Source organism: Periplaneta americana, chromosome 3 (assembly GCF_040183065.1).
Source record: "Periplaneta americana isolate PAMFEO1 chromosome 3, P.americana_PAMFEO1_priV1, whole genome shotgun sequence".
NCBI classification, from domain to species: Eukaryota; Metazoa; Arthropoda; class Insecta; order Blattodea; family Blattidae; genus Periplaneta; species Periplaneta americana.
Window position 1 is genome coordinate 152208674 of NC_091119.1, and position 14407 is coordinate 152223080.

Below are 14407 nucleotides of genomic sequence, written 5' to 3' on the forward strand. Positions count from 1 at the left end.
ATACAAGGGGGAAAAAGGAAGACAAAAGATCAAAGCTAAAACAAGGAAAACAAGTTGAATACACAGAGGAAAAAGGAAGACAAAAGATCACAGCTAAAACAAGGAGAACATGTGAATACAAGGAGGAAATAGGAAGACAAAAGATCACAGCGAAAACAAGGTGATCACAAGGAGGAAAGAGGAAGACAAAAAATCTAAGCTAAAAGAAGAAGAATAAGGTGAATACAAGGAGGAAAAAGGAAGACAAAAGATCACAGCTAAAACAAGGAGAACAAGGTGAATACAAGGAGGAAAAAGGAAGACAAAAGATCAAAGGTAAGATAAGGAGAACAAGGTGAATACAAGGAGGAAGAAGTAAGACAAAATTTCACAGCTAAGACAAGGAGAACAAGGTGAAGGGAAGGAGGAAAAAGGAAGACAAAACATCAAAGCTAAAACAAGGACAAGAAGGTGAACACAAGGAGGAAAAAGAAAGACAAAAGACCAAGGATAAAATAAGGAGAACAAGGTGAATACAACGAGGCAAAAGGAAGAAAAAGATCACAGCTAAAACAAGGTGATCACAGGGAGCAAAGAGGAAGACAAAAGATCTAAGCTAAAAGAAGGAGAATAAGGTGAATACAAGGAGGAAAAAGGAAGACAAATGATCACAGCTAAAACAAGGAGAACAAGGTGAATGCAAGGAGGAAAAAGGAAGACAAAAGGTCAAAGCTAAAGCAAGGAGAACAAGATGAATGCAGGGAGGAAAAAGGAAGACAAAGAGCACAGCTAGAATAAGGAGAACACGGTGAATGCAAGGAGGAAAAAGGAAGACGAAAGATCAAAGCTAAATGAAGGAGAACACGGTGAATACAAGGAAGAAAAAGTAAGACAAAAGTTCACAGCTAAGACAAGGAGAACAAGGTGAACAGAAGTATTAAAAAGGAAGACAAAACATCAATGATAAAAGAAGGAGAACAAGGTGAAGATAAAGAGGAAAAAGGAAGACAAAACATCAAAGCTAAAACAAGGAGAACAATGTGAATACAAGGAGGAAAAAGAAAGACAAAAGATGAAGGCTAAAATAAGGAGGAGAAGGTGAATGCAAGGAGGAAAAAGGAAGACTAAGGATCGCAACTAAGACAAGAAGAAGAAGGTGAACACAAGGAGGAAAAAGCAAGACAAAGATCACAGCTAAGACAAGAAGAAAAAGGTGAACACAAGGAGGAAAAAGGAATACAAAATATCACAGCTCTGATAAGAAGAAGAAGGTGAACTCAAGGAGGAAAAAAGAAGACAAAAGATCAAAGCTAAAAAAGGAGAACAATGTGAATACGAGGAGAAAAAGGTGAACACAAGGAAGAAAACGTAAGACAAAATTTCGCAGCTAAGACAAGGATAACAAAGTGAATACAAGGAGGAAAAGGGAACACAAAAGATGAAGGATAAAACAAGGAGAACAAAGTGAACACAAGGAGAAGAAAGGAAGGCAAAAGATCACAGCTAAAACATGGAGAACAAGGTGAAAACAGGGAGGAAAAAGGAAGACAAAAGTTCACATATAAAACAAGGAGAACAAGGTGAATGCAAGGAGGAAAAAGGAAGACAAATGATGAAATCTAATACAAGGAGAGCAAGGTGAACACAAGGAGGAAAAAGGAAGACAAAAGATCAAAGGTAAAACAAGGAGAACAAGGTGAAGACAAGGAAAAAAGGAAGACAAAATATTAAAGCTAAAACAAGGAGCTCACGGTAAACACAAGGAGAAAAAAGGAAGACAAAAATCAGGGCTAATACAAGGAGAACAATGTGAATACAAGGAGGAAAAAGGAAGACAAAAGATTACGGCTACGACATAGAGAACAAGTTGAATACAAGGAGGAAAAAGGGAGACAAAAATCAAAGGTAAAAACAAGGAGAGGAATGTGAATTCTAGGAGGAAAAAGGAAGGCAAAGTATCAGAGCTAAAGCAAGCAGAACAAAGTGAACAGAAAGACGGAAAGGAAGACAAAATATCATAGCTGAGACAAGGAGAACAATGTGAACACAAGGAGCAAAACGGAAGACAAAACATCAAGGCTAAAACAAGGAGAAGAAGGTGAATACAAGGAGGAAAAGGGAGGACAAAAAATCACAGCAAAAACAAGGAGAACAAGATGAACACAAGGAGGAAAACGTAAGACAAACGTTCACAGCTAAGACAAAGAGAACAAGGTGAATACAAGGAGGAAAGAGGAAGACAAAAGTTGACAGCTAAGACAAGGAGAACAAGGTGAACAGAAGGAGGAAAAAGGAAGACAAAAGTTCACAGCTATGACAAGGAGAAGAAGGTGAATACAAATAGGAAAAAGGAAAGACAAAAGTTCACAGCTAAGACAAGGAGAACAAGATGAACACAAGGAGAAAAACGTAAGACAAAAGTTCACAGCTAAGACAAGGAGAACAAGGTGAACACAAGGAGGAAAAAGGAAGACAAAACATCAAAGCTAAAACAAGGAGAACAAGGTGAATACAAGGAGGAAAAAGGAAGACAAACGTTCTCAGCTAAGACAAGGAGAACAAGGTGCACACAAGGAGGAAAAAGAAGACAAAAGATTACAGTTAAGTCAAGGAGAACAAGGTGAACACAAGGAGGAGAAAGAATGACAAAAGATCACAGCTAAGACAAGGAGAAGATGGTGAACACATGGAGGAAAAAGGAAGACAAAAGATCAAAGATAAATCAAGGAGAACTAGGTGAATACGAGGAGGAAAAAGGAAGACATATGATCACAGCCAAGACAAAGAGAACAAAGTGAACAAAAGATGGAAAAAGGAAGACAAAAGATCAAAGCTAAAAGAAGGAGAACAAGGTGAATACAAAGAGGATAAAAGAAGGCAAAAGATGATAGCTAAAAGAAGGAGAACATGGTGAACACAAGGAGGAAAAAGGAATACAAAAGATCACAGCTAAGACAAGGAGAACAAGGTGAATACAGGGAGGGAAAAGGAAGACAAAAGATGATGGCTAAAACAAGGAGAACAAGGCGAACACAAGGAGGAAAAAGAAAGACAAAAGATCAAAGCTGAAAATGGAGAACAAGGTGAGCACAGGGAGGAAAAAAGAAGACAAAAGATCACGGCTAAAATAAGGAGAAAAAGGTGAATGGAAGGAGGAAAAAGGGAGACAAAAATCTGGGCTAATACAAAGAGAACAAGGAGAATACATGGAGGAAAAAGGAAGATAAAAACTCATAGCTACAACAAGGAGAACATTGTGAATACAAGGAGGAGAAGAGAAGACAAAAGATCAATGGTAAAACAAGGAGAACAATGTGAATTCAAGGAGGAAAAGGGAAGGCAAGATATCTAAGTTAAACAAGGAGAAGAAGGTGGACACAAGGACAGAAAGGAAGACAAAAGATCACAGCTAAGAAAAGGAGAACAAAGTGAACACAAGTAGGAAAAAGGAAGACAAAACATCAAAGCTAAAACAAGGAGAACAAAGTGAATACAAGGAGGAAAAAGGAAGACAAAATATCAAAGCTAAAACAAGGAGAACAAGGTGAACACCAAGACAGAAAGGAAGACAAAGGATCACAGCTAAGACAAGGAGAACAAAGTGAACACAAGGAGGGTAAGGGAAGACAAAACATCAAAGCTAAAACAAGGAGAACAAGGTGAACACAAGGAGGAAAAAGGAAGACAAAAGATCAAATCTAAAACAATGAGAACAAGGTGAATACAAGGAGGAAAAAGGAAGACATATGATCACAGCTAAGACAAGGAGAACAAAGTGAACACAAGAGGAAAAAGGAAGACAAAAGATCACAGCTAAGACGAGGAGAACAAGGTGAACACAAGAAGGAAAAAGAAAGACAAAACATCAAAGCTAAAACAAGGAGAACAAGGTGAAAACAAGGAGGAAAAAGGAAGACAAAAGATCAAAGCTAAAACAATGAAAACAAGGTGAATAGAAGGAGGATAAAGGAAGGCAAAAGATCAAAGCTAATACAATGAGAACAAGGTGAACACAAGGAGGAAAAAGGAAGACAAAACATCATGGCTCAAGCAAGGCGAACAAAGTGAATACAAGGAGGAAAAAGGAAGAGAAAAGGTCAAAGCTAAGACAAGGGGAACAAGGTGAACACAAGGAGAAAAAAGGAAGACAAATCATCATGGCTAAAACAAGGCGAACAAGGTGAATACAAGGAGAAAAAAGGAAGAGAAAAGATCAAAGCTAAGACAAGGAGAACAAGGTGAACACAAGAAGAAAAAAGGAGGACTAGAGATCAACAAGGAGAACAATGTGAATACAAGATGATAAAAGAAAGACAAAACATCAAAGCTAAAACAAGGAGAACAAGGTGAAAACAAGGAGGAAAAAGGAAGACAAAACATCAAAGCTGAAACAATGATAACATGGTGAATACAAGGAGGATAAAGGAAGGCAAAATATCAAAGCTAATACAATGAGAACAAGGTGAACACAAGGAGGAAAAAGGAAGACAAAACATCATGGCTGAAACAAGGCGAAGAATGTGAATACAAGCAGAAAAAAGGAAGAGAAATGATCAAAGCTAAGACAAGGAGAACAAGGTGAACACAAGAAGAAAAAAGGAAGACTAAAGATCAACAAGGAGAACAAGATGATTACAAGAAGATAAAAGGAAGACAAAAGATCAAAGCTAATACAAGGAGAACAAGGTGAACAGAAGGAGGAAAAAGGAAGACGAAACATCAAGGCTAAAACAAGGCGAACAAGGTGCATACAAGGAGAAAAAAGGAAGACAAAATATCAAAGCTAAGACAAGGAGAACAAGGTGAACACAAGAAGAACAAAGGAAGACTAAAGATCAACAAGCAGAACAAGGTGAATACGAGGAGGAAAAAGGAAGACAAAAGAATAAAGCTGACAAAAGGAGGACAAGGTAATCATAAGGAGAAAAGAAAGGAAGATGAAAGAACAAAGAACAGGCAAGGGGAACAGGGTGAACACAAAGAGAATTAAGAGAACTTAAGAAGAAGTGGGTACAGGAATAAAAATAAAAGAAGGGGAAGACATTATCTGGTGGCTTAAAATCTTCAAAAGCAAAGTCTTATTGGTGTCACTTATGGGGTTCCAACCAGTCTTCGGGCTATTGACTAAACATACAATGAGTACCGAAATCCGGTTTCGTAAGTCAACTATGACGATTGAGGTGATAATCGTACTGACAACTCGTTATCCATTATTGGTTGGAAGATCGTTCACCTCTTGTGACGCATATGGAAGTTAGGGCAGTAGATGCCTGATCGGTCTTGGCTCTCCATGGATTGTCGAATCACGAATTTAATTTTTAATTTTTTATATCAACTTTCATTCTTGAAAAATCAGAAAATAAATTATGCCTAGAAATAATAATAATAGAACAGCGACTATCTTGTCGAATTTCAGAATTCTTTATTTCCTACAGTGATACATCGCTTCCCACACAGCTATGTGACACATCACTCCCCACAACCAAAATTGCAGACTAAACATAATGTACGCTCGATATCGCTTAGTTCCTTCAATGACATTGGAAATAACAGGTAGACGCAGAGATAGTCACGCCATGTCATGATAATTCTGAATTATTACCTCTTTCTGCTAAGTTGAAGAACCCTTGACGTTCTTCGCACACATTAAAGGACAGTAATAAGTACAGTCCGGATTTTAAAGGAAAAAAAATATCAATTAAAAAAGGAAAAAAAGGAGGGGGGGACATATTGTCGGAAAAAAAGGAACTTAAGAAGAATATATAACGGACTAAAAACGAAGAGTGTAATCACTTCTATTTTCATTTACATAAAGAAAGAATTGTACTTTACTACATTCAACATTTCAATATTTTTCAAGGTCAATTCTGTTTCTTTGAACGTAAAATGTCTTTGTACAGCTGTCAAAAAAAAAAAGTGGCCGCACTCGTGAACAGCGAATATTTTCAAAGTCCACTTCGGGTCGCGGCGATGTTACACGATGCATGTGCTTGTACAAGCAGTTCCCGAACTATGAAAGTGTTCCATGTCTGCGCCTCGTAGGCCAGCGGTAGAGTGCTTGTTTAGTGATTCAAAGGTTGTGGGTTCGGGCCTTCTTCAAGTTTTCATTTTATTTTTTAATCGTTCTTTAGCGATGTAAATGCTATTCAAATTATCATTTATATTCAGTTATCGTTCTTTATGGATATCACGTTATTTATATTTTGTTATCGTTCTTTAGAGATATGAATAAAATTCAAGTCATCATTTGTATTCTGTTATCGTTTTATAACGATATGAATAACAATTATTATTATTGTATCTCCAATGGTGGTTAGCCCTATTTTACATATGTATGTTAGGGCTATAGTTTCATACACAAAAAAGATAAGCATAAAGAAAATTAGAAAAGAAAATTAAATTAGCTTACGCGATGTAAACAAAACATAAACAAACCGTAAATTAGGCACTGCGATTGCAAAATGAATATCAGGTATCAATTTGAAACATACAAAAACATTAACAACACACATACGTAACACTTCTATAACACAAATACGCAGCCTTCCGTACCATACATCATAAATAAATACACAATAGTCACACAAACACAATCAAACTATAATTACGACATTGCGACGACATCAAGCATCACATAACTGACTCACATACATAACAAATCAAGCATCCGTTACAACGCATACACTTCAACATAGTAACCACTTTTAAAAGTTACAAATTTGGCTCCAAGAAGAATAAATAGGACACTGTTACTAATTACTATTCTTCTACAATTTCTTAAATATATCTGTAATAAATCTGAGAAATTCCGATATGAATAATATTCACGTTTTTTATATTGTTATCGTTCTTTAGCGATATAGATAATATTCAAGTTATCATTTATATTCTGTTTTCCTTCATTAGCATTATAAAATAATATTCAAGTTATTTATATTGTTATTGTTCTTTCGCAATATAAATAATCTGTATTTTATGTAAGTAATTATTATAACACAAATAACCATCCTTCTTTGTAAAATAGGTTATTTTATTTAGATAATTAAATAAGTATTATATAATATCTTATATTAATTAAACAAACCGATATTTATCATTTATATTCCGTTATCGTTCTTTAGTGATACTGTATAAATAATATTCTAGTTATTTATATTGTAATCGTTCTTTAGCGATATAAATAACAAATTTAATATTAGGTTTCGAAAAATCCAGTTGCATAATACTGGTATTAGTTTTTCTTTTTGTATTATTACATTATACTATCTTGAACCACAATAAAATGAAAAGGAGTAACGAGGAATTGAACCTGAGACGTTGACATCTAAATTTCGACGTTCGTCCGCTGAGCTACGAGGGCAAAAGTGTGGAAACATTTTCGGAAAAATTGGCCCAATCACACTCTAAAATTTTCTGATGATTCGTAGAAGCTAGTCCAGGATGCGGGGGGCAAAGGCTAATTGAGATTTCCCGGTCTCTGATCGGGTCAAACATCCTGATAGAATTAATATTTAACCCTTGCCGTGACTTTCGGTGAAGTCCGGAGGGCCCAATTAGTCAAATCCACTCTCCTCATCTCCATGCTTGGGTCCCCTGGAATTTAATAAGATGCGAAAGAGATAGTGGTGTGAGGAAAGCAACGGGATGTTACCGCATTTAGGCCTATCCTTCCCAAGAAAAACTGCAAACATAAACAAAGGAAGCTTTTAATAGAAGAAGAAGGATATTCTGCGGACCTCTGGAAAAAGAACTAAGGAAGAGACTAGTGAAGTGCTTTGTGTGGAGTGTTGCATTGTATGGAGAAGGAACATGGACATTACGACGAAATGAAGAGAAACGAATTGAAGCATTTGAAATGTGGATGTGGTGAAGAACGGTGCGTGTGAAGTGGACAGACAGAATAAGAAATAAAATTGTGTTTGAAAAAGTGAGTGAAGAAAGAATAATGCTGAAACTGATTAGAAAGAGAAAAAGGAATTGGTTGGGTCTTTGGTTGAAAAGAATAATAGAAGACATTAGGATATGTGGATCATATGCGGAGACTAAGAGGAAGGCAGAAAATAGGAAAGATTGGAGATTGCTGGGTTTGCAATGAAAGACCTGCCCATGGACAGAACACTTATGTATGTGGGTATGTTCAGAATGCCTGGAATATCGTGTCTAAGAACAGTCGCTATTTGCAAAGACTAGTCGATTCCATGCCCACTCGACTGCAAGATGATCGAGATAAGAGGAAGATAGACTAAATATTGAATTGTGGCTTTTTGTTTTGTTTTTTGAACGTAGACTAAATATTGAATTGTGGCTTTTTGTTTTGTTTTTTGAACGCTTAATTGTTTGAATGTTTTAAGGCCGACGCCAGTAAATTTGTTTTGTTTATGCCACGAAAGATATTTTTATTGAGAATAAAATCTTTTTTCTTTCCATTTGCAGCCATAATATCATAATGATAAAGTCATGGCATAATATATTAATGAACCTGATGTTAATTACTAAAATAATCGTAAAAGAGAAAGGAGCCATTATGTATAGTTTGTCTCTCTCAAAAACAGAACAAAAAAGAACATAAAAAGCACGTGGTTGTAGTCGAACGCAGGACCTCATGAATAAGAGGCCTGAACGCTACCATTACCCTATCGAATCACAGAATGAATACTTCAATTATAACTGTAGATATCAGGCAACGTGGTCCAACAACATGTAACATCGCCTGTCTCCGAATTATAGCGAAGATACCCGAAGGGAACTTTGTTCCAGGAGAGCGGCCACTTTTTCTTTTGACAGCTGTACAAAGAAAATGACCTTTCATCATCAACGGAAACCAGCGGTGGAAACTTGGTTAGGACTTTGAACTCCAAATCACTGCATTGTACTAGTTTTTCGCTGGAATTGACAGTAATCGAACTGCTATCACACCCTGCATATAGCTAAACCTGATCTTGCGACTTCTGATTGTCATCTGTTTCGATCCATGGTCAACTTACTGCGTGGAATAAATTTTTAAAACTTGGAAGCCGTTGAAATGAGTATCACCCTACATCATATATACTCAGATTGCTCTGCGTTATAAGCTTTGATGGTAACAGCTTTTATCAGGTTTATTATGCTGCCATCTAGTTGTTACATAAGGAGTCACGTCAAAATTTCCATTTGAATTGCATTAGCGACTGTATACTCTATTTTTTTTTTTTTTTTCTTCCATGGAATGCAGTTTCATAGAAAGGACTTTGCCGACAGACCTTCTACTGCCCCCTACTAATTGGTTGTCATAAATAAATGTCTTCCTTACTGTGACGGAAATCTTGTCTTCGCCTGTTAGTAACCAATCATAACCTTTTTTCAGAAGAATTGACAGGTTCCCCTCAAATCCATGTGGAGGCAGAGTTGCCGCATCTTTTCCTAATTCCAAGAATCCCGTCAGTCTCACTGTCTCATTTCGAAGGTCACCAGGATTATGGCAACTATTCAATGTTGAGACGAGGGACAGGATGGAATTGTCAGAGGTGTTTGTGTAGGAAGTCATAAATCTGTAAGTGGGTGTTCAAAGGAGCCACCGAACTGCACTCCTTCAAATAAAATAGAGTAGGCTATACTATCATCTTTGTGTTCGTTTACGGCGGACGGGTGGCGATCCTGGCGGTTGTTCTCTTCTCTCTCACCGATTTTAACATAGGAATGATCAATCTATATGTGATCTGTGGTATCACCGAATTCTTCGCAGAAACTGGTACCGTCACGGGATAACGAACCTCACTGAAAGGTGGCTCAAAAAAATAGAATCTAACAACACTTTACCTGAAAGATCAGATTAATTTCTTGTCACAACACACTCCAACTAAAAGCCTGCTCAAAAACTGACATTGCTTATGAGACAGTAATAGCGCAAAACCCACATGTATTCGTACTGAGTCATAATGCATTATCAGCGCCCGGCTGACCATATCACCGCCCAGTGAATCACCTTCACGTATATAGTGACAGGGTCAGGCCGGGCTGACATTCACACGGTGGCGACAGGTGAGTACAGTGCGGTAGGCCTATTTCCTTCCTCAAACTCAATAACAAAGTTTATTGTGTGCGTTGCGATTGAGGAAATAGTGTGTCAACTTAATTGCGACAGGTTTGTATTTATAGTTACAGCTACGAATTGTATGAAAATAATAATAATAATAATAATAATAATAATAATAATAATAATAATAATAATAATAATAATAATAATAATTAGACTTCCGAATTTAGGTGAAAACCTATTTTAATCTTAAAAGATAAGTTCATTAAAACTTGCAAGTACATGTGTCATATAAAACTATGTCTAAAATTGGTATTTTAATAGCACCTAGAAATGCCTATTTTGTCGGCAAAGCCTATTTTGACCTATTAAGTATGTTTAATTTCTAATAAATAAAAAAACCCATTCTTATTCCGAATATTTGTATTTTAAATTCGAAATGTGTTGCTGGTTCTGTTGGAAACACGGTGCAAGTTCTGCAGAGAAATGTAGGACTGAAGGACTAGTATACTACTTCAGATATCCTAACTGGAAAGAACATGGATTTACAGTGTAACATTCCTGCCCAACTAGTGTCAAAATTGATATATGCTCCTGTTACTTCAGTGGATATGGATAGTTCATTTTCAGCATACAAATTGTGTTGAGTGATAGACGGTATTGCTTTTCAGTTGAAAATTTAGAAAAGTATTAGTAATTTATTGTGAAGCTAATTCTTCTTCTTCTTCTTCTTCTTCTTCTTCTCTTCATGGAGTAGGAGAGTCTCCTGTTCCGTCCTCAACTTTCCACCTTGTTCTTGGCCGACCAATATCTCTTCTCCCTTGTGGTTTATAATCCAACACCTGTTTCGGTATTCGTTCCTTATCCATTCTTCTCAAATGATTCGACCAACGAATTCTATATTCCTTTATTTTATCTATAATTGGGAGCAGGTTTAGTTCATTCCTTATGTCATCATTTCTATATCTATCCAATCTTGTACATCCTTTTACTCCTCTGAGAAATTTCATTTCCGCTGACTGGATTCTATTAATATCATTTTTCTTCAAGGTCCATGCTTCACATCCATATAAGAGAGTTGGTATAGCCATTGTCTTATAAAATTTTATTTGCGTTTCTTTCCTTGTTTTCTTCTTTAAATTCTTGGCAATTGTGCCACATATAGCCTGGAAGCGTTGTGTTTTAATATTCACATCCTTATCATAATCATAAGTAATATCGCAACCTAGGTATTTAAAATGGCTCACCTGTTCTATAACAGTATTATTTATTATTATTTTACTTCTAACTGGATGTTTTCCTCTGAAAGCCATTACTTTTGTCTTTTGTATTGATATTTTTAGATGATATTCTCCACATATTGTATTTAATTTGTGTATGGCCTTTTGCAAGTTATCTTCACTATCCTGAATAATTATCTGGTCGTCTGCAAATAAAAGGGTATTTAAAATGTTTTGTCGATTTAACGAAATCCCGTCATTAGTACATTTCTTCCATTCTCTAAGAATGTCGTCTATATATATATTAAAAAGACTTGGTGATAGACTACATCCTTGTCTGACACCTTTATTAATCATAAATTCTTCCGATAATTTTCCTTTTATTGATATTCTGTTCATTGTTTTGGCGTAAATCGATTTTATAACTTGTATTAAGTGCAGTGGAATGCCTCTTCTTTCCATGATTTTCCATAATGTCTTGCGATGTAGTGTATCAAAGGCTTTTTCATAATCGATAAAGCCAATATGTGTCTCTAAATTATGCTCTCTTCGCTTTTGTATAATCATGTTAATTGTAAATATGTCATCCATGCAAGATCTTCCATGTCTAAACCCATTTTGTTCTTCTAGCAGTATTTTATCAGATATAGTTGTAAATCTTTTATTTATAATTTTCGTATGTATCTTATATGCAACATTTAATAACGTAATTCCTCTATAATTTTCTGGTGAGCTTCTGTTTCCCTTTTTAAAAAGAGATATTACTTTCGCTTTTGTCCATTCATCTGGTATTTTGCAGTTCTTCCAGCATAAATTCAGAAGATGTAATAATCTTTGTTTTAATGTTGTTCCTGAGTATTTGATCAACTCTAAATTAATTCCATCAAGTCCCGGAGCCTTCCTATTTTTTTATTTTTGTAATGCCTCTTCAAATTCATCCATAGTGAGTGGATCGATGTTATATACTTCATATGAGGTTGAATCTTCCTCTTCAATTTCTGGATCATACCATAATTTTCTGTAATGCTCCAACCATCCCTTCTCTTTAATGATATTTAATTCTGCATTATCTTTTTCTTCTGTGTTTAAATGTCTCATGATTTTATAAGCTATTTCTTGTCTTCCATGAATATCATTTTCAATATTACTTACAAACCGGTCCCAGGATTCTTGATGTGCTTTTGTTACTAATATCTTTGAATAGTTTCGTTTTTGTTTATATATCTCTTTCGTCTCTTCTGTATTTAGTTGTAGCATCTTTTTGTACGCTTCTTTCTTTTCTTCTATGGCTGCAGCTATCTCGGGTGTCCAAATTCTTAAACCCTTCCTTCTTCTATTTTTGGTTTTTGATCCTAAAGCTTCATTTGCTGCTATTTTTATGATTCCCTGTATATTGTTCCATTCTTTATTTATATCCAAATCTATTGGGGTATTAGCTGTGATCGAATTTATTCGTGTCTGATATAGATTCCTGATACTTTCTTGATTCAGAAGGTAGATCTTGTACATCTGTGTCTCTGTTGGTGGAACATTTTTTATTTTATTTCTTTTCCATCTAGCCATTATTTGGATTTTTGACATTACTAGGAAATGATCTGAGTTCACATCATTTCCTCTATAAACCGTTGTATCAATTATTTGTGATGCTATCTTTCTATTGGCAATTACATAATCTATAATTGATTTACTTCCTCTAGCGCTCCAGGTATATTTGTGAATATCTTTCTTCCTGAAAAATGTGTTTGTTATTTTAAGATCATTATATGTTACAAACTCTTTTAGTTCTTCTCCATTTTTGTTTATAGTCTCTTCTCCAAATTTTCCGATTACATTAGGGATATTTATATTCCCAACCCTAGCATTTAAATCCCCTGCAATAATAAGACAGTCTTTTTTATTCCATTTATGTAGTTGTTTTTGAAGATTTTCGTAAAATTCTTCTGTGTCTTCTTTTTTGCCTTCTTCCGGAGCATATACTCCAATTATGGTTAGATGACCTCTTTCTATATTAAACCTCGTCATTAAGATTCTATCGTTTATGAAAGTATAGCTATGTAGCTTATTTTTCCATTTCTTATCAATTAATATTGCGACACCACTGCTAGCTCTTTCTTTTTGAGGTTTTCCATTATAAATCATTACATAATTATCTAGGTCTTTCGTTCCTTTACATTTTAATTTTGTCTCTGATATTACTGCTATGTTTATTCTCTTAGACATAAGTTCATTTTCCAATTCTTTTTCTTTATTTCGTAGTCCTCTTACATTCCATACTCCCAAGTTCATTATATCTTTAATACCTACTCGTTTTCCTTTGTCCTTGCTGTGGTCGTCACCATTGTTTCCGTCCGGCTTCATTTGTTGAGGATTGTCAGTATAAAAATGTCCCCATAACAGGTTACGAGCCTGTTGATGGGTTAGTCCAGTGATGGGGCTGCCATCTTAATGCCTCTGGACTGGCATCCTCGTTTAATTCCCCAAACAGGAGGGGTGCCTTCTCCGCCGACTGAGCCGTGTTGAAAGAGTCTTTCTTCGCCTGAGTCGCCGTTAAGGTCTTCTTCACCATAACCCTGGCAGGGCTCTCCATATTTATGTCCCCTGGAGAGAGGGTGTCCCAGTATTTTAAAGCCCCCAGGAATTGGGCTCCTTGTTGGTCCACGGGTCTTTATTGTTAATTATTCGGACCACCCCACCATATCTGGTGGGATCCCTCATCCGCCAACTGAGGGACGCGCCCGATAGGGGTTACAAGGTCCCCCACGGGTGAAGCTAATTATGGACATTAACGGACAAGTCTTGGTAAAATTTGACTATATTTGGCTTGTTTGTGTACTGAATTTATGTCTAAAACTTATTTTTCACATTTAATTGTTTAGTTTATGTATAACTAGTTAGATATTTGTTGTTCTTGTACTTCTAGCAGTACTAGTAATGGTGGTAACGATATATAAGCATTTAAAATTATTAAATTCTAGAATTGAATTCATGACGATTTGGAACATGTTTTTTTTAAAGAAAACGTTATTTTTTCTTAGAGCCAATTTCCTACACTTTCAAGCCTATTTTAGGCACCTAAAATTACATTTTACACATTACACTAATCAGACTTCAAATATAAACAAACATAAGTGGTGTAAGTCAAAAATGGGTAATGAGGGTTAAAGTAAACATCCTGTAAAATACAGCGCAAAGTAGC

The 14407-nt window shown here is 35.8% G+C and overlaps 1 long non-coding RNA gene across 2 annotated transcripts in view; it reads right to left on the minus strand.

Moving 5' to 3' along the window:
* The window catches only part of LOC138696666 (uncharacterized), a 29742-nt gene that overhangs the window by 13958 nt on the left and 1377 nt on the right, over positions 1-14407 (minus strand). Inside the window, exon 1 of one of the 2 annotated variants that reach the window (XR_011331437.1) lies at positions 9775-9973. The exons of the other annotated variant lie outside the window; for it this stretch is intronic. This is a non-coding gene — a long non-coding RNA (uncharacterized lncRNA). Of the gene's footprint in view, positions 1-9774; positions 9974-14407 lie in introns of those variants that run through there. 2 annotated transcript variants of the gene reach the window in all.